Source organism: Haliotis rubra, unplaced genomic scaffold (assembly GCF_003918875.1).
Source record: "Haliotis rubra isolate DU_JTF1 unplaced genomic scaffold, ASM391887v1 Scf1285, whole genome shotgun sequence".
In the NCBI taxonomy this organism is placed as follows: domain Eukaryota; kingdom Metazoa; phylum Mollusca; class Gastropoda; order Lepetellida; family Haliotidae; genus Haliotis; species Haliotis rubra.
In genome coordinates this window covers 157,008-176,120 of record NW_025765209.1, presented here as the reverse complement: position 1 = coordinate 176,120, position 19,113 = coordinate 157,008, and the positions used below count along the sequence as shown (strand labels likewise).

Below are 19,113 nucleotides of genomic sequence, written 5' to 3'. Positions count from 1 at the left end.
TCCTTTGACCCGAGTCACAGCCCACAACATTCCAGGAGGAGGACGCGATTTCCACAAAGATCAACTGATTGGAGGCCAACTGCCCAAACGGGTGGTGTTGGGATTGGTGGACCATGATGCTTTTGCTGGTAGCAAGGAAAAGAACTCGCACCATTTCAAACACAACAGTGTGACCAGCCTCAAGTTGAAACTCAATAGGCAAGAAGTGCATGGCACTGAAATCAAAAGTGACTTTCAGAACAACAGTGCCTCGCTCAAACAGTTGTACATGAACCTGTTCCGCAACACGGGACACCTGTGGCAAGAACATCCCTGCAACCTCACCCTGGACGAATTCAGGAACGGCTTCACCGTGTGGGTGGTGGATCTGACGGCGGATCTGGGCGCAGATGAAGGGTATAACTACCCACGACAGACGGGCAAGTTGGGACTTGAACTTCAGTTTGCAGAACCCCTACCGCGCCCCGTCACGCTCGTCTGCTACGAGGAATACGAAAGCGTTTTGGAAATTGATCAGTTCCGCAGTTATCAATGTTCATGATGTCAGTTATCAATGTTCATGGTGTTAGTTATCAATATTCATGGTGTCAGTTGTCAATGTTCGTGGTGTCAGTTATCAATGTTCATGGTGTTAGTTATTGATGTTTATGGTATTAGTTATCAATGTTCATGGTGTCAGTTATTGATGTTCATGGGGTCAGTAAGGGAGAGTGACAGAGAGAGAGGGGGCGACAGGGAGAGAGAGAGACGGAGCGAGACAGAGAGACGGAGAGAAAGAATAATGTTTTATCTATACTTCAGCTTGATTCCTTCGTGAATAACTCTGCGGCATTCAGTGGTGTCACGAAAGGGTACTTCGCACAGAATACCTACGAAGGAAGAAACACGCCTTATATTGAGGTAACTGGAAAGTGCCAGTATTAGACGGATATTCCTACCCTTGTCATTCTGTAATTGTTGGTTACAACGATCCTGAATTCAAAATCGGAACTCGTATTTTGTCAGTGTGAATTAAGTATCGCAATGGCTCTCCGGACTAGAACTGGTCTTCAGCAACCCATGCTTGTCGTAAGAGGAGGCTAACGGGATCGGGTGGTCAGGCTCGCTGACTTGATTGACACATGTCATCGTATCCCAACTGCGTATATTGATGCTCATGATGTTGATCACTGAATTGTCTGGTCCAGACTCGATTATTTAGAGACCGCCTCCATATAGCTGGAATAATCATGTGCCTGGCGTTGAACAACCATAGTCAAACTGTAGCGCAAATAGGGTTGCGCACTAAAGAGAAAATGATCAGCCTTCCTTTAAGCGAGCAAAGCAAGCGAAGGTTGGCAACGTACTTCCCTCGCTTCGGTTGGAAAAATATTTTTAACATCAAAGGTAGACACTCATTTCCTCGACAAGTTTGTGCTCTGATTTCAAACTCATATTTAGTAATTACTCACGTACAATATATTTAATTCAACATTTTAAGCGCCACTCGTGGTATAACAAATCGTTCTTCGCCTCTATTACCCCTGTCAGCTTCCGGTTCAGGGGAATTAAATCTAACTAAACTTGTTGAATCGCATGTCCGCCATATGGAATACTTGCGGAGTTACCTCCCTTGCTTCTTTCACCCACTACGCCCAAAGTGTTTTTTGCAGAATAAATGTTACGAAGATTCTAACAATAACGACGGCAGATAAGAAAAGTAATCTCCAACAGTTTGATGGTGAAATTAAGCAGTTTGATATTTCTTTTTTATTTCTCCTATTCTTATTCCTTCACTCCGTTGATCCGGAAGCCGGCAGGGGTAATGGAGGCGAATTGACGATTTGACATGCCACGCGAGTGGAGCTTAAAATATTGAATTAAATATATTGTACGTGAGTAATTACTAATTATCAGGTTGGAAATCTGAGAGCACAATCCTGTTTTGAAATAGGTGTCTACCTTTGAGGGTGGTGATATGTTATTTTGATGTTAAAAATATTTTTCGAACCGAAGCGAGGGAAGTTCGTTGCCAGCCTTCGCCCGCATATAGACAGACTGGTAATCTTCTCTCTGTTGCGCAGCCCTATTTGCGCTACAGTTTGTGTAACAACAAACAAAACATTTCCGTCGCCTTTATGAAAACTGGAACTTCGTCACAGTGGTTTACAGTTAGATATAGTTTGAAGAGGGTGAATTCTGTTTGTACCTCGGGTGAATGAACGTGCAGTGTAGATTATAGTGTCGACTGTTATCATTATCGTATAGCCAGAACCCCACCGAAACAGTTGGGGGTATTATATTATATATTTTTAACTTTCAGGGTTAAATATGTACCACTTTGTTAAAACCGCGACATGTTTCAAACTTCCGGAGATAATGACGGGCACTGTGTCGCTTTTGGACTTTCTGATTGGTCAATTGAGTAAAGTGGTCGACAAGTGGCGATAATTGAAGCAAATAAGCAAACTTGAAACACAGTTTTCTTGACATAAATGCAAACAATTTCCTAAAGGACTTTGGACTGAAAAACAAAACTGCGAGTATAGACAGACAGACAGCTATTTTCGTTAAACTTACTGCCTGCCTCCAGATCACAGGGGGTTCCAGCAGCAACAAGAAGCGAATCTTCATAGAAGCCGGCATACACGCCCGGGAGTGGGTCTCACCTGCATAAGCCATGTATTTCATCGACAGGGTAGGTACTGCCATGCACACTGACTCAGTGAGTGAGTACACAGCTCTGACAGGTCCCTGGTCTATGCACGACATGTGATCTTTCCACTGATAACAATGTCTACTCACAGTACAGGATATATCCATTCCAAAACTGACAACTCTGATATACATGTGAATCTTTTGTTTAAATTTCATATTACTCTTTATTATTTTGTATTTATTTGATGTATGTATTTTTCAACTGAAGATGCTGCACAGGCGGGACGTCGTTGACGAGGCAAGCTTCCTGTACAACAACTTCGACTGGTACATCGTCCCCGTGACTAACCCAGATGGGTACGAATACAGTCACACTTCTGTGAGTATCTAGGAAACGCTTCAGTGAAGTTTATCTGTGTATCACTGTAGTGGAGAATTCGCTCACAGTAAGTGAGTGAGTTTAGTTTACACCGCTTTTAGCAATATTCCCGCTATATCACGGCGAGGGACACCAGAAATGGGCTTCACAGATTGTACCCATGTGGGGAATCGAACCCGGGTCTTCGGCGTGATGAGCGAACGCTTTGACCACTAGGCTACCCCCACCGCCCCTCACAGTAAGTTGTGTGCACAGTCCAACAGATAGGTATTCTACAGTTGAGGTCCATTGTCTTGAATAGAAGAAGAGTGTTCGACTTATCGGGGTACTGCCGCATCCGACTCGATCTCAGTACCGTTTGAGTGAGTGAGTGAGTGGGTGAGTGAGTGAGTTAGTGGGTGGGTTGGTGGGTTGGGTGTGTGAGTGAGTGAGTGTGTGAGTGAGTGAATGAGTGAGTTTAGTTTGAGCCGCTTTTAGCAATATTGCAGAAATGGCATGGCTGGGGACACTAGAAAATGGGATTCAAACATTGTACCAATGTGGGGAATCGAACCCGGGTCTTCGGCGTGACGAGCCAACGCTTTAACCAATAAGCTACATCATCTCCTCCGCTTTAAGAAGACAACTGAAAGCAGAACATCACATATAAACAGATGTATACTCTCTGGTATATATTAAAATTGGAATGTGATCTGCAAACTCAAACGCCAGAATATGTTGTTATCCCTGTCGACAGTATCGGTACTGGAGGAAGAACCGGAGCATCATATCCGGGTGTGGCAGTAGCCGTGGTGCTGATCTCAACCGGAACTTTGACTCCATGTGGGGAGGTAAAGTTCCCAAGGTTGTTCAATTATACATGTTACTCATATCAATTAAAACTGACATTCTAAAATGTCAGCCTCTCTTTCAAGAGGGTCAACTCATCCCTGCTTTGACCCTGTTTCAGGGTCAGGGTCGAGCGGGTTGTGCTCGTCAGACAGCTACAGAGGGCCGTCAGTGTTCTCGGAGATAGAGACACAGAACATTCGGGACAAGGTCAAGGACATTCAGAATGAGCGTGGACCAATCAGTGCCACTCCTTCTCACAGCTCCTTCTGACGCCATACGGTTTCGCCAAGAACACGTACCCTCCTAACAGGGATCACATAGTGAGATTAGCATTGGGTTTTTTCTTTATTATTTGATTATTGAAACAGGTTAACTTGAACCTTTAAGGCGATAAAGTGACAAGACCATGCCCGTTATGTGAAGAAATTATCTGCTAAAAGCACTGTGCATTGAAGGACTTTTACTTTATCGTAAGAAATACACAAATGTAACATATGTTATTTCAGATTAGACTTTCTCAGTAAAGTACAGATTGTTAGGTGGAGTCTCATCCGGGATTCAAACCTATTTTGTGTGCTGGCGATTATTGGCCTTACTCTGAGAGTGTGGGTTCGAATCCCGGATGGGACTCAACCCAAGAAAGGGTACTAGAATATGTACGTTACAGCGAAAGTGTAATCCCAAATATAGTATGTGTTACAGTGAGCATCTGTACATTACCATTTGTCAAATAGTGATGATTCCAGGGGGCGTGCCCTGACCCCCTCCCTCCAGTGCGACTCATGACAAACACATGCAAAGGAAAGTCAATTATTCATCTAGCGAAATATTCTGAAATGTTTTCAACATGTCTTCCACACCACATTTTACTAGGGCCTTCAACAGTTGCAACACTCATCAAGCAATATTTGAGTAAGAGTCGATTGACGTTCTTTGAAATCCTCATATAAAACATGCTGAGTTGTACCTCCAACGTTGTATTCATCTGATGCAAAGGCAGTGCTGCTGGGAAATAAAAGGAAATCTATTTTTGTGGACAGTTATTATGAAATATGAACTATCTATAGAACTTAATGTGGGTGCTTGCTCGACGTAACTGACAATTTAAGCAATCTGGGGTACAAACTGACACTGCATTTCTATCTTTTGTTCCATATATCTCTCTCCACTGGTTGTCTGGAGAAATTTGCTATGCACACTGTACTGCATATATTACCTCTACCAAGTAGCCAAGTGGTTAAAGCGTTCGTGCGTCAGGCCCAAGTCCCGTGTTCGATGCCCTACATGGGTACAAAGTGCGAAGCCCATTTCTACCTTGTTATTGCTGGAACATATTCACTCTCACACTCACTCGCTTTGTCCATATATATGTTTATTACCCACGTGGTCAACGTATGGGTAGTTGCATACTAATCTCGTACCACCACACAAAATGACTGTATTACCCAAATTTACTAAGGTCAGGAAATACTCGTTTCATCCGGCGGCCATTTGAACAACGTTTGAAATCTACGCATCATCTGGCCGTCAGATTAACACATGTTTAAAGGGGTGTTAAAATAAACCAACATGCAACTCTGCATTTACATGTATTTCACAGGTGTGTAAATCTGGCCATTGTTTTCATGTGTTTCCTAACATGTGTAACATATGTAAATGCTGTGATTGTAGGACATGCACTTCAATACCCTTGAAATCTCGTATGACCAGGGTTAGATTTGTCATATATTTAGTACATGCGTAAATGGTTGGAAATGGGTAAATCTAGTGTTACATGATTAGCACTACTTTCACATGTATTTCAATGGTTCTGTAATGTAACTGTCACATAGGGTTCGTTAGCGCGTCCGAGCACGCCATAATGTACTGAGATAATTAGAAACACATACCCATGACTGAGCACCACTATTAACGTGCGTGTTTTTCTTGACATACACATGGTGTCTGTTTAAAAGATTCAAATATCGGGTCTATGGGCCAGAGCGATGTGTATGTTAGTGTGTGTGTGTGTGTGTGTGTGTGTGCGTGTGCGTGCGTGCGTGCGTGCGTGCGTGCATGCGTGCGTGCGTGCGTGCGTGCGTGTGTGTGTGTGTGCGAGGGAGAGGGTGTGACATGGGGTAGGCCTAGGGTGGGGTGGTGGCGGTGGGTCGGTGTTAGGGTACTGATAAGTCTTACTGACCAGTAGGTAGTATCGTTTATACTTTTTGTAATGGAAATTACATAACAGTTTATATAACTGACCTTAGGTACACTTCTTATATATGCTATACAAGTAGACACTGCTAATTACAATAAAACACAGACAGATGTGTTCACACAGACATGAACCGGTAGGTCCCTAATTTTAGTGCTCACTTGTATGAGTTATCCGACTGATCATAACTGAACAAATTTCCTTATCTATACTTTCATAAAAGATGATTACAATGTATTAATGATTACTGTTGTAAATGTGTGAACATGCACAAACTTGGTATGACCTCTTTTTGATTCGGAATACAGGTATTATCCCATACGGACGTTTTCTCAAATTTCAGTTTCCCGACGGAATATACTGTGGACATATTTTGTTTCCATCTCTTGGGTAGACTATAGAAAATTGCAGTGATTGCAATTAGCTCATAATTTTCATAACAGACTTATTTTGTTTCCATCTCTTGGGTAGACTATAAAAAATTGTTGTGATTGCAATTAGCTCATAACTAAGCAGTTTCGATAATTATTGAAATCTTACAACCTGCCAGCATTTATGTTGCTCATGCGTTTTCTTTTTTGCTTTTGCTTTTTGCTGTCTAATTTGTTATACATTATGTAATTATGTTCATCATTTTGGTATCTCAATATCATGGAATATAATGTGTACGTATTATCTGTATTCTTTACTGTTATTGGATGAAACTGTTAAAAGTACCTTCGTACAGAATTTCCAGGAAATAGAAACTGAAAATTACTAGATAAATGGAAAACTAAATTGGATAAAGATCGCAAACAATCATTATTTATATTCCTCTTTTTAAATTATCAGTGTGAAGATCATGTCACTAACATAAAAACTGAAGGATATATGGTGACAAAACTGGGTTCAATCTTGAATGTATAATAAATGAACCAATGTATATTCTTTAAAGGTATCAGGGAATGTTGGGGTACGCTCGTGGTTAAAGCGTTCGCCTGTCAGGTCAAAAACCGGTGTTTGATTCCCGACATAGGCACATTAAGACTGAAATATATTATTTTGATATAAGGCAAAGATCTTAATTTCAATTAAAAAAAAGAAACGAATTAATTTGGAAGATTCACAGACTAACAACATCTATATTGGGGCTACAGGTGCAGGAAGCATCTTCAATTATAAAATCACATTCCACAAACATCAGATAAAGGTTTAAATGACAAGCATATTTATTGGTATCTTGCCAAGCTCTGTCCTCTCTGAATGCAGTATAACCAGAGTGCTGTGGTCACTACCTCAGGTGGCCAAATTCAGCCATCCCATTACTTTACAATATTTTCTTACAGACATATATATGGAAAATTAACTTTTACGGGTATGGAAAGAGTGGGGGAAACACGTGCAAAGTATTAGTCAGCTGAGATTATCCTTCAAAAACATCATTTATCATCCAAAACCGTGTTCCACAGGAGATATTGCTTGTGTGAGATCAAACGATATCTCCTAGGAGATATCGTTTTGACAGTAGATTTTGTACAATGCCCTGACAATGCTATGACGTCATGTACTTGATGACGTCACAATGCTATGACATCGCTGCACTGCAAGTCTAATGGCAGTACCATGTTCAGAGATGTATATTTTTCATTGAAAATTAATGAAGAGTGATTTTGGATGATAAATAGAATCTCACCCTCGTGTCTTCTGATATCAAATATATCAACACTCGTTGATAAAGTAAAAATATCCTCGGCAAGCCTCGGATATTTGTAACTTTATCAACTCGTGATGATATAATTGATATCAGAAGACACTTGGGTGAGATTCTCTATATGTACAACAATCACTTATCATTATGTGCAACCAAAGCATTGCAAAAAGGCCATATTTCCGGACAGCATAACATCACCTTTGGCCGGAGTTCCAAATAATTTGACACCGAAAGCCTGTCAGTTAACGCAAAGGAAATAACCCTTGTGTTTTAAAATGATGCCTTAATCATAGTCGCAATGAAGTGTAGGTTGCCATGCATTTTCTAGTCTATCTCACAGTCCCTGAACCACATTATTTGCCCTACTGCCAAGCCCTCTCTGCAATGCTAAAGCCTTAAATGAAGCAAGTCTAGATCTCCTCAGGTCCAGGGTCTTGTTAACATCTGCAAGAAACCTAACTCACTTTGGGGGTCGGGTTACAAAGTTAACATATCTAACTGCCATGGCTGGCCGGACTGAATCTCGTGTCTCTCTGGGGCTCCTTTTCATTTTAAATAGGTTTGTTTGTTACTATCAACATGGAAATACTAAATTATACATGTATTTACCAAATAAACTTCTAAAGGAGCCTTTCTTCAAGCAGTGACTTAACGCCATACATAGCTAGACTTGCTTAGATGATGGACTTCATATAAGGCGTCATAGATATTTCACAAACCCTTAGCCTCATTAGCTTATTGCCTCACCACTTGCGAATTGAGCGTTGGCAGATGTAAATGTTACTGGAGATGTTGGTCCCGCCAGCTGTGGGTGTTTGGTATGGTACTCCATAACCCTAACCCTGCAGTGAGTTTTCCTAGAGACGGAAGGGGAAAAAATATCGTTATGTGACTGTGATACAGACTGGGACAAGATATGGAAAACCAAAAATTTGAACAACAAACCATTGTTTGGGTGTTTTAATTGCAAATATGATTCAAATAGCTTAACCTAGATTTCGGTATCCTCCGAATGTACATTTGGTGGAAAATATACATTCATCCCGAGACAAGGGCGAATGTTTATATATAATTAAAAAATAGTAACAGCACTAGTATCCATTTTGTCTTTTGTCTTCTACCCATCAGAACTAGATTAACAACTAGTCTCTGATATGAACATGTTTTACAGAAAAAAAGTTCATAGTATAAAACAATATATAATATAATGAAAAGGAGCCCTGAAGCTGTGGAAATCTAGACTTGCCACATTTTGTAGACTTGCGTGGGCTTGGATATATTTGCTTCAGGGTCTGTATGACAATACGACGTCCCAACATATGCTCAGTCACATGTTTCTCCAGGTCACGGAGAATCAGTGGTTAGAGGCCCGCATTGCAATTCTCGTGCGTTTGCCAGGCGCGTAGCAAGCCATATTTTTCGTGTAAGCCCAATGGGCTGCAAAAATTTATATTATAGGTGGTATTGAGGGCCTTGCCCAACTTTCATTTTTTATGAGACTTGAAGAGTTATCTTATGACGTTTGATGATTTCAAAAGCTTCAAAGTATTGTCGAAATTGAAATGTGATTTCCTCATATACAAATATGTTTGGACATAGTTTACACATGTCTGCTGCATTGATACAATACCATACATCGAGTATTTGGTGTTTTTTCTAAAATAAATGATAAACAAATGAAAAATAAACAACTGCATTTCAGTGATGATTCACATATAATCATGACTGTAACAAAACATCCTCATACATGTCGTTGGAAAAACAATCATCACTGAAAGTTATGATATGAAGAATAACCTGTTTACTGTACATGGTAATGCTTTAATCAAAGAATACTGTAGTCAGTATGATTCATAAAGTTATTTCCACTTTTAAATGGAACGTGTTTGTGGGTATTTTGGCAAGAATTAGAGGACAAATTATTTTTAGCAAAGATCATGTAAGCTCGAGCTGTTTTTATAATGGTAGCTACTCCTCCTCTTTGCACGTGTTGTTGACGCGCCATGGACGCCTTGTAACATCATTATTTGATTATGATTCACAAACACATACCCATGATATGGTCGGATCGTGCCAAGGATTAGCAGATATTTATCATGAAAACAGGTTTTTAGTAGGTGGCTTTGAAACTCGCATTTACAAAGGCCTATACATTTCGTTTTACAGCTTCTCTTTCTTAACATGCTCACGTCAAAACTGATTTAAATTCTAATCGCAGATTAAAGAATAACACAATAAATAGTATGCCAAATTATCGTTACCATGACAACCCTGTGAGAGTAATGCAGATGATACTGTCGGCCGTAAATTTTGATAAGTTGCTTCATCGCTATCAATAAATACTGGGTATCTAATCAATTATATGTGTGATCAAAGGCCATATGATAGATTATGTGGTCTCTGGTGTGATGGAGGAGAACTTGCGTCGCTAGTTTTCTCGATAATCTGAACACATGTATGTAGCGTGAAACCGGCAGATACTTTTAGAAGAAAGTGTTTGCCCTACCTGTAACAACGATGTCCCGTGTCTATTAAAGGGATATAATGTGGGGATGAATGACATATACTATTATCTTGGCCCGTTTATGATGATACATACTGCGATCTTTCACAATAATCCCTCTGGCTATCAGATTGAGGGTACGTTTTAAACATAACCGGTAATTCTATTATTGTATTTATAAAGTTCTTCGAACGTTCTCCATATACGTCCATCAGATACATCGCGCACTACCCTTTCCTCTTTTGATCTTCTCAAACGACTGTTACAAGTTCAAAGAATCGTGGTCAAAGTAGAAAAGTCTTAAGACTATTCCCTACAATTCTGTAACTTACACATTGTACCCTACATGGGTAGAGCTTCCGTTCGGGGGAATATCAGAGTGAGTGAGTTTGGTTTTACGCCGCTTTTAGCAATATTACAGCAATATCACGTCGGGGGACACCAGAAATGAGCTTCACACAATGTACCCATGTTGGGAGTCGAACCCGGGTCTTCGGCGTGACAAGCGAACGCTTTAACCACTAGGCTACCCCACCGCCCCGGGAGTATCAGAAGGACAACGATACAGTTATTTCCAATGTTGTAGAAAGCACTCCACTTACTTAGGGAAACACTGAGATATTGTGTTCATGTCGGAATGATATTTTCAGCCCCTGTCAGATCTGAACTTGAACATGCGAGGTCTGCGTCTGTGTCAGACTAAAGGCCTACAAGATGTTTAGCAACACTGGAGCGTAATAGCCCTAGATCTTCTCTAAACAAGGGAATATATATCTTGTGAGAATGACTTCTCCGACAGGGAAATTTACAGCAATGCGACATCACAATTACTTACGTGATATTTACTCGCAATCTGAGTTATGGATCGTCAATTTAAACAGGACAATATACACGAATTTCACAAAAGGCACGGAGATCCAACATGCCTATGATATACTCAAAGAACGCACCCGCCTGTGGTATCCGGTCATAATCGCTACACGATAAAAACAATTTTTCATTTCATGTCTCACAGAATATATAATTTTATATGGCATTGTTTGTTATCGTATACGTTTGCGTTAGTGAAACAAATGAGGACAACTTTAAGTTTATGTATGGCGCTATTTCAGCAAAGGCTGAGCAAATGGAGAAAAAACATTGCTCAGGCACTGTGAGACTATTAAGGAAGGTCACATGCAGTGCAATAATATTCCAGTTATGTACTGCCACAAAATATTTTACAGTAGTGATGCGCGAACTGAACAGACTTAAGAAATTACGAGTTGGTTCGTGTAGCATATTAGTCTGTGCTCCAAGAGAGACAAAGTGCTATTCCATTGGGACAGCTGGGGCCACTGGCGAGGACAAAGGGGCACCTCACAAGATTTGCCAACACCACAGACAAGGCGTAATTGATACTGGTAGCAAGAGCGAGTGCAGCTTGATAAGGCGTGTGAACTTGCGTAATACTGCTTTCTTTGTCAGGCTCTTTTGGTGATAAGAATATTGAGGTCATGTGAACGTTGATTTCAAACGTACTAAAATGTGTGAAAATGAAATTACATGAACCAAGTAATTCACATGATGAAAACATGTGATCATCTTGCTTGAGTACAGGTAAGATGAAGGTGTATAAAACGTTCATATACATACCCCTGAAATCCGGTATGATACATAAATATCTAAGGTGTGTAAATATTTGCAAATTTGAAAATTTACATGTGTTTCCCCACCTAAGTAAATTTGCATGTTTCCAACCCGAGGAAACTTAGAACGAAATCGGAAATTTCAGCACCCTTTGAAATTCAAAGGAATGCATTGGAAATACTGTATGATCATGTATTTACCGGGGTATCTGTTTTGCAATTCATGTTTGGAAATCCCTGACAATCCGGTCAGGGCATACATGAACGAGGTGCTTGTGCATACGAAAATGTACGATGAGCATATGTTTCAAAGGTATAGATTCATATGAAATATATGCCCGAAGTTAGGAAATATCTGAAAACATACGTAAATCCGGTCATGGCATGTATTTCCTACTGTATTTACGTTTATTTCAGTGGTTTACTATCCGGCTTTTGGTTCTGTGTCGTATCGCGTTGACCTCGTAACGACTTGACCTGAGATTCTAACGATTTGATTGGATAACCCATGACCTCTCAGTTAGGTCACTTTGAAACGGAACTACTTGTTCATTCATAACAAACACGTGAATTAATTCATTCTACAACTTAGATGCATTGTGAGAATGTAAACATTGCGAACGTTGCCGTGCCGGTTTGGTTTGAAATCACAACAATATCAAAACTACTCTATTTTGTCAATTTAATGCATGTAAGACGTGGGTAATTAATAAAATACCACACTCGGTCTCATTACATACGAATTATACGAATTATACGGTCAGATACCATAGGAAGGACACTCGTTTCGTATAATTCGTATGTAATGAGACCTCGTGTAGTATTCTCTATGTCTCCCCCTCCTATTTCTGATATTTCTTTATCCGGCAGCTCGAGACGTCGAATTTGACGTCGATGCGATATTTGCTTCTGACGGAAGAACGTATTAGTTGTACTTCGGTCGGTATTAGTTGTACTTTAATTGTCTGCACACCAAACGAAAGCTGTGATATATCAGTTCATTCCTCATACTGGTATTGGGTAGCCTAGTGGTTAAAGCGTTCGCTTGTCACGCCGAAGACCCGGGGTTCGACTTCCCACATGGTTTGATTGTTTGAAGCACATTTTTGTGTCCCTCGGTATGATATTGCTATAAATGACGTAAAAATAAAATCACTCACTCATTTGACATTGAGGAAATAGGATGGACGCCTCGGAGTAGGCTATTGACGTAAAACTGCAGCACTTTAAGCTACATAGTCGTGTAGGCGGCGTTCAGTCCAGTTTCACCCATTCTAATAATTATTACCTTTGTCAATAATGTATTGCCATTTTTATATGTAGTTGATGGGGTAGCGTAGTGGTTGAGGTGTTCGCTCGTAACGCTGAAGACCTTGGTTCGATTCCCCACTTGGGGACAAGTGTGAAGCCCATTTCTCGTGTTCCCCGCCGTGATATTGCTGGAATATTGCTAAAAAGGGCGCAAAACTAAACTCATTCACTCATTCATTCACTCTACGTATGTGCGAGAATTTGGTAAGCTGTGTTCTTATTGGTCAGTCCAAAAGGTCAGCTGACGCGACCTTCTACTAGGGTTTGTTAGACTCAGTATAGCAATGTAACGAATAATACTGAGCCTAAGCTTACTTAAACTCTCTGATACACGGGTCTATTTCAGATGTCATACATGGCGGGTCACGTCACTGGGCACGATTTACCGAGGACATCCCTTACGCCATAACATTTGAACTCCGACCTAGCAGTGGCGGCCTTGAGGGGTTCGTCCTCCCGACAGCTCAGATCGCACCTTGCAGTAAAGAAATCGGGGACGCCATGTACGCCATTGCTGGCAATTTTTAGACGCTGGTGGCTTCACGGAGCACAGAGACTTTGTAGACGTAAACAAACTCGTAGGACCCATGATGTTAGACCGATAATTGATTTAACGCTTCATAAATTACACGGGTTAGAATTGGTCTCCAGCAACCCATGCTTGTCATAAGTGGTGACAAACGGAATCGGTTAGTCTGTTTAACAAAGCCTGAACCGCATTATGTTCCCTTCCGCCCAGCCCTTTCTGGAATGCTAAATTCCTAAATGAAACAAGTCTAGCTTTCCTTAGGTTCTGAATCTCTCATCTCACTTCAGATCCTTTTGAATTTAAATGGACTTATTGGTTTCTGTCACAACTATACATTCAGAGACTAAACGTTGGTGTTGGGATGGGTGGTCAGGCTCACTGGCTGTCATTATGCCCTGGTTACATAGATCGATGCTCATCATTTCAATCACTGGATTGTCTGGACCAAACCTGACAGTTTCATCCTCCACGACTTCCCATTTCAGCGTCCTCTAGCTTACGACCAGCAATAGGGAACTGGAGACACATTCCACACAAGGTATATATGTTTGTTAAACAGTAGGGCTTAACGATGCATCGAACTGTCGATAGATTGCAATTGTTGAGTGTCCGATAGCAATTAGTCGTTGATGGTAACGAAAATTTATCGATGTATCGATAGTGTGCGTGACTATCGATAATTGTGTGATTGACGTCCGTTGATAAATGCGCAGCTTAAATACAGGATGTTTGGGTGTAGACTTGCAGCTTCATTGAGTTTAGGTTTTAACTGTACTGGGTTTCAAGTTTCTTGTCAGTTATTAAAAGAGATTGAAACTACTTCAGCTTGTTTTTATTTTATATATGCTATACATTCATTTTGGGAATGAGACAATCCAAGGAGAAAAATACTAATACAATAGTATTGCATTTACAGACCGCCGCCATATAGCTGGAAGATTGCTGAGTACAGTGTTAAACAACAACCAAACCAAACCGAATGAGTACGGATTACGTATTCTGTGAGCTGTGTAGGTGCCCTCGATAACAACGACTATGTTTGCTGCCGTAGCCTTGAGATCGGTCACATGCGTCATTGTTCGCGAGTGTCTGGCCATCTGACCAAGGCTCCCACACACTTTCATTGTAGGAATACCCCTTGATCCCGAGACCGCCTCCGTGGTGTAGTGGTCAGAGCGTCCGCCCGGAGTGCGGAAGGTCGCGGGTTCGATCCCCGGCCGCGTCATACCAAAAGACGTTAAAAATGTGGTACTTGATGGTCCCTGCCTGGCGCTCGACATTATGGGTACAACAAGTCGGCTCGGAGTCAGTATAATGTGTCTGAGTGGTTGCGAGGTGAAATGTGGTGTAATGCCGTACTTGAGAATATTTCGCTCATATAACGACGTGCATGTTTGTACTAGCCCAGACTCAGGGTATCGAACCCGCGACCTATTGCTCTCAGGGCGGATGCTCTAACCACTACACCACGGAGGTGTTAGACCTTGTGAGGCGATTACTTCGCCACACTCGGTGATTTGGTTGTATGCCGTACGGACTGGGTCGATCTGTGGAACATGGAGACTGGGTTGTCTGGTCCAGACTCGACATATTACAGGCCGCGCCAAACAGTTGGAATGTTCATCAGTGTGGCGTCAAACAGTTGGAATGTTCATCAGTGTGGCGTCAAACAGTTTGAATGTTCATCAGTGTGGCGTCAAACAAATAATAAAGAAACATGCAAACGTTTTGGTTGTTTTCTTTTTTGTTTTGTTTCGGTTCTATTTTTGGTGCTTTTTTTTCAATTTTCGACGACATTTCAAAGACCACACAGACAGTTATAACACAGAACATCGAGGTCACAATGTCCTCACCAAACAGAAAGCAGGTCCAAGTCCTGTAAAACTAGTCCCACATATTATTTTAACGCCACAGTCAAGAGTATTCCAGACATAAAACGCCGAGTGGCAATACGTCAATGCTAGGCAAGTAAGGTGGCCACAAACCCTCCCTAAAATCAGTCACACACCCTCCCTAAAATCAGCCACGCACCCGCCCGTCCATCAGCGACACACACTCCGTCTACCAGCCACACACCCTCTCGTCTATCAGCCACACACCCTCTCGTCTATCAGCCACACACCCTCTCATCTATCAGCCACACACCCTCTCATCTATCAGCCACACACCCTTTCGTCTATCAGCCACACACCCTCTCGTCTATCAGCCACACACCCTCCCTAAAATCAGCCAAACACCCTCTCGTCTATCAGCCACACACCCTCCGTCTACCAGCCACACACCCTCCCGTCTATCAGCCACAAACCCTCCCTAAAATCAGCCACACACCCTCTCGTCTATCAGCCACACACACTCTCGTCTATCAGCCACACACCCTCTCGTCTATCAGCCACACACCCTCCGTCTACCAGCCACACACCCTCTCGTCTATCAGCCACAAATCCTCCCTAAAATCAGCCACACCCTCTCGTCTATCAGCCACAAACCCTCCCTAAAATCAGCCACACACCCTCTCGTCTATCAGCCACACACCCCTCCCGTCTACCAGCCACACCTCCCGTCTATCAGCCACACACACCTCCTCCGTCTACCAGCCACACACCCTCCCGTCTACCAGCCACACACCCTCTCGTCTACCAGCCACACACCCTCCCGTCTACCAGCCATACACCCTCCCTAAAATCAGCCACACCCCCTCTCGTCTATCAGCCAAACACCCTCCCTTAAATCAGTCACACACCCCCTCGTCTATCAGCCACAAACCCTCCCTAAAATCAGCCACACACCCTCTCGTCTATCAGCCACACACCCTCCGTCTACCAGCCACACACCCTCTCGTCTACCAGCCACACACCCTCCCGTCTACCAGCCACACCCTCTCTGTCTATCAGCCACACACCCTCCCGTCTACCAGCCACACACCCTCCCGTCTACCAGCCACACACTCTCTTGTCTACCAGCCACACACCCTCCGTCTACCAGCCACACACCCTCTCGTCTATCAGTCAAACACCCTCCGTCTACCAGCCACACACCCTCCGTCTACCAGCCACACACCCTCCCTAAAATCAGCCACACACCCTCCCTAAAATCAACCACACACCCTCCGTCCATCAGCCACACACCCTCCCTAAAATCAGCCACACACCCTCCCTAAAATCAGCCACACACCCTCCGTCCATCAGCCACACACCCTCTCGTCTACCAGCCACACACCCTCCCGTCTACCAGCCACACACCCTCTCGTCTATCAGCCACACCCCCTCTCGTCTACCAGCCACACACCCTCTCGTCTATCAGCCAAACACCCTCCCGTCTACCAGCCACACACCCTCTCGTCTATCAGCCACACACCCTCCTGTCTACCAGCCACACACCCTCCACCCTCTCGTCTACCAGCCACACACCCTCCCTGTCTACCAGCCAAACACCCTCCCAGCCACACACCCTGTCTACCACCAGCCACACACCCTCCTGTCTACCAGCGCCACACACCCTCCCTAAAATCAACCACACAGCCACACACCTCCCTAAAATCAGCCACACACTCCGTCCATCTGAAATCAGCCAGCGCACCCGCCCATCCATCAGCCACACACCCTCCGTCTATCAGACATACACCCTCCGTCTATCAGCCACACACCCTCCCTAAAATCAGCCACACACCCTCTCGTCTCCAGCCACACACCCTCCTGTCTACCAGCCACACACCCTCTCGTCTATCAGCCAAACACCCTCCGTCTACCAGCCACACACCATCAGCCACACACCCTCCGTCTCGTCTACCAGCCACACACCCTCCCTTACATCAGCCACACACCCTCCGTCCATCAGCCACACACCCACCCTAAAATCAGCCACACACCCTCCCTAAAATCAGCCACACACCCTCCCTAAAATCAGCCACGCACCGGCCCGTCTAAAAGCTATGCACCAGCCTGTCTACCAGCCACACCCCCTCCCGTCCATCAGCCACACCCCCTCCCGTCTATCAGTCACACACCCTGCCGTCCACCAGTCACATCCCCTCCCGTCTATCAGCCGCATACCCGCCCGTCTACCAACCACACCCCTCCCGTCTACCTGTCACACCCCCTAAAAATCAGCCGCATCCCCTTTCGTTACCAACTAGTGTTATTCCGGGACACTCCGAATAACGAGCCGTGCCCCTCTTGAAGGATTTCATATTGGCGTATCACATACCATCCCGTCCATCTGCCACATTCCTTCCCGACCATCTGCCACATTCCTTCCCGTCCATCAGCCATACCACAACTTCACCCCAATTATACACAGTTCTGACACAAATATGACACAAATGTGCTATGACACTTATTATCAGCAACAATTGCGACCGATTGCGATGTATTTCGTCATGATATCTTGAGAAACATCAAACCTGTAATTTCGTCATTTCGGAATATCACTTCCCCATGAGACGTGTCCAGATGTTAGTTCACTTGATGTATTCTCTTGGAAACCCTTTCAGATGCATTTTGGAATTAATATTGAGGCATGACATTTTTCTTATCCCCTGATTGCCGAAACAAGTTATATAATCGAACTCACAAGGATTTTGTTTTAAAACAATATTAGGTGAAATGAGCAAAGCTCATTTCATGTCGCTATCAATATAAGAATTCTTTTGGTAAAAATTGAAGGTAAAACGTGTCGAAACTATTTCCTAAAAACTTCTATACAACGAATTGCGACCAAATCGCAACGGAAGGTAGGTAACCCAAAACTTCTTTCTTTGCTCTGGGGCCATTCATAACTTATGGGGCCAGGGATCTGACGTTGATTTTGATGGTCCAGCATGTACAATGTGAATGACCCTTGCTTTCTTCCCCCCCCACCCCCCACCCCACACACACACACACAACTCCCCAAAACAAGTGAAGGTTCTCTTATAAAGGGAAAATAACAACTATCTTTTTCATTTAATTTCTAACAACTTGAAAAACAGCAACATATATTTCTTCCCGTCAATATCAGCATTCTAACAGAGTTTTTTTTTATAGAAATCGCAAAACGGTGAAATACGATGAAAAGGTATTAAAAAAAGTAAGATGACTTGCCAGAAAAAAATATAAATAATATCATTAGAATCATTTTGGTCTCATTCAAGGACTCTCTGATTTAAAACATTTGAAAAACAGTCAGTTATACAAACATGTCTTCAACACATTTCAAAGAATGGTAAGGGAGCCTGTGATTAATTGTAAAACGTTCGATATTTGAGACAATGAAATAATGGAGTGATTAACTAAGTTACTGCATTTTTAAAGCGGAAAATTCATTGTGATATTTTCAAATGATCCTAAAATATAATTATATTTTTGAAAAATAATAACAACTGTATTTTCAGAGTCGGTGAGATTCGAACCCATCTGGACTGTCTTAAGCGTGAA

At 42.7% G+C, this 19,113-nt stretch overlaps 2 long non-coding RNA genes across 2 annotated transcripts; both read left to right on the top strand.

The window, feature by feature from the left end:
* The first annotated feature begins 772 nt into the window (after positions 1–772).
* Positions 773–14,466, top strand: LOC124266883. The gene is made up of 4 exons (XR_006895886.1): positions 773–900; positions 2,573–2,677; positions 2,906–3,016; positions 13,520–14,466. It is a non-coding gene; the product is annotated as an uncharacterized LOC124266883 (long non-coding RNA).
* On the top strand, positions 3,751–12,788 carry LOC124266884. Its single transcript, XR_006895887.1, has 3 exons — positions 3,751–3,846; positions 3,966–4,167; positions 12,733–12,788. It is a non-coding gene; the product is annotated as an uncharacterized LOC124266884 (long non-coding RNA).
* Positions 14,467–19,113: the final 4,647 nt, after the last annotated feature.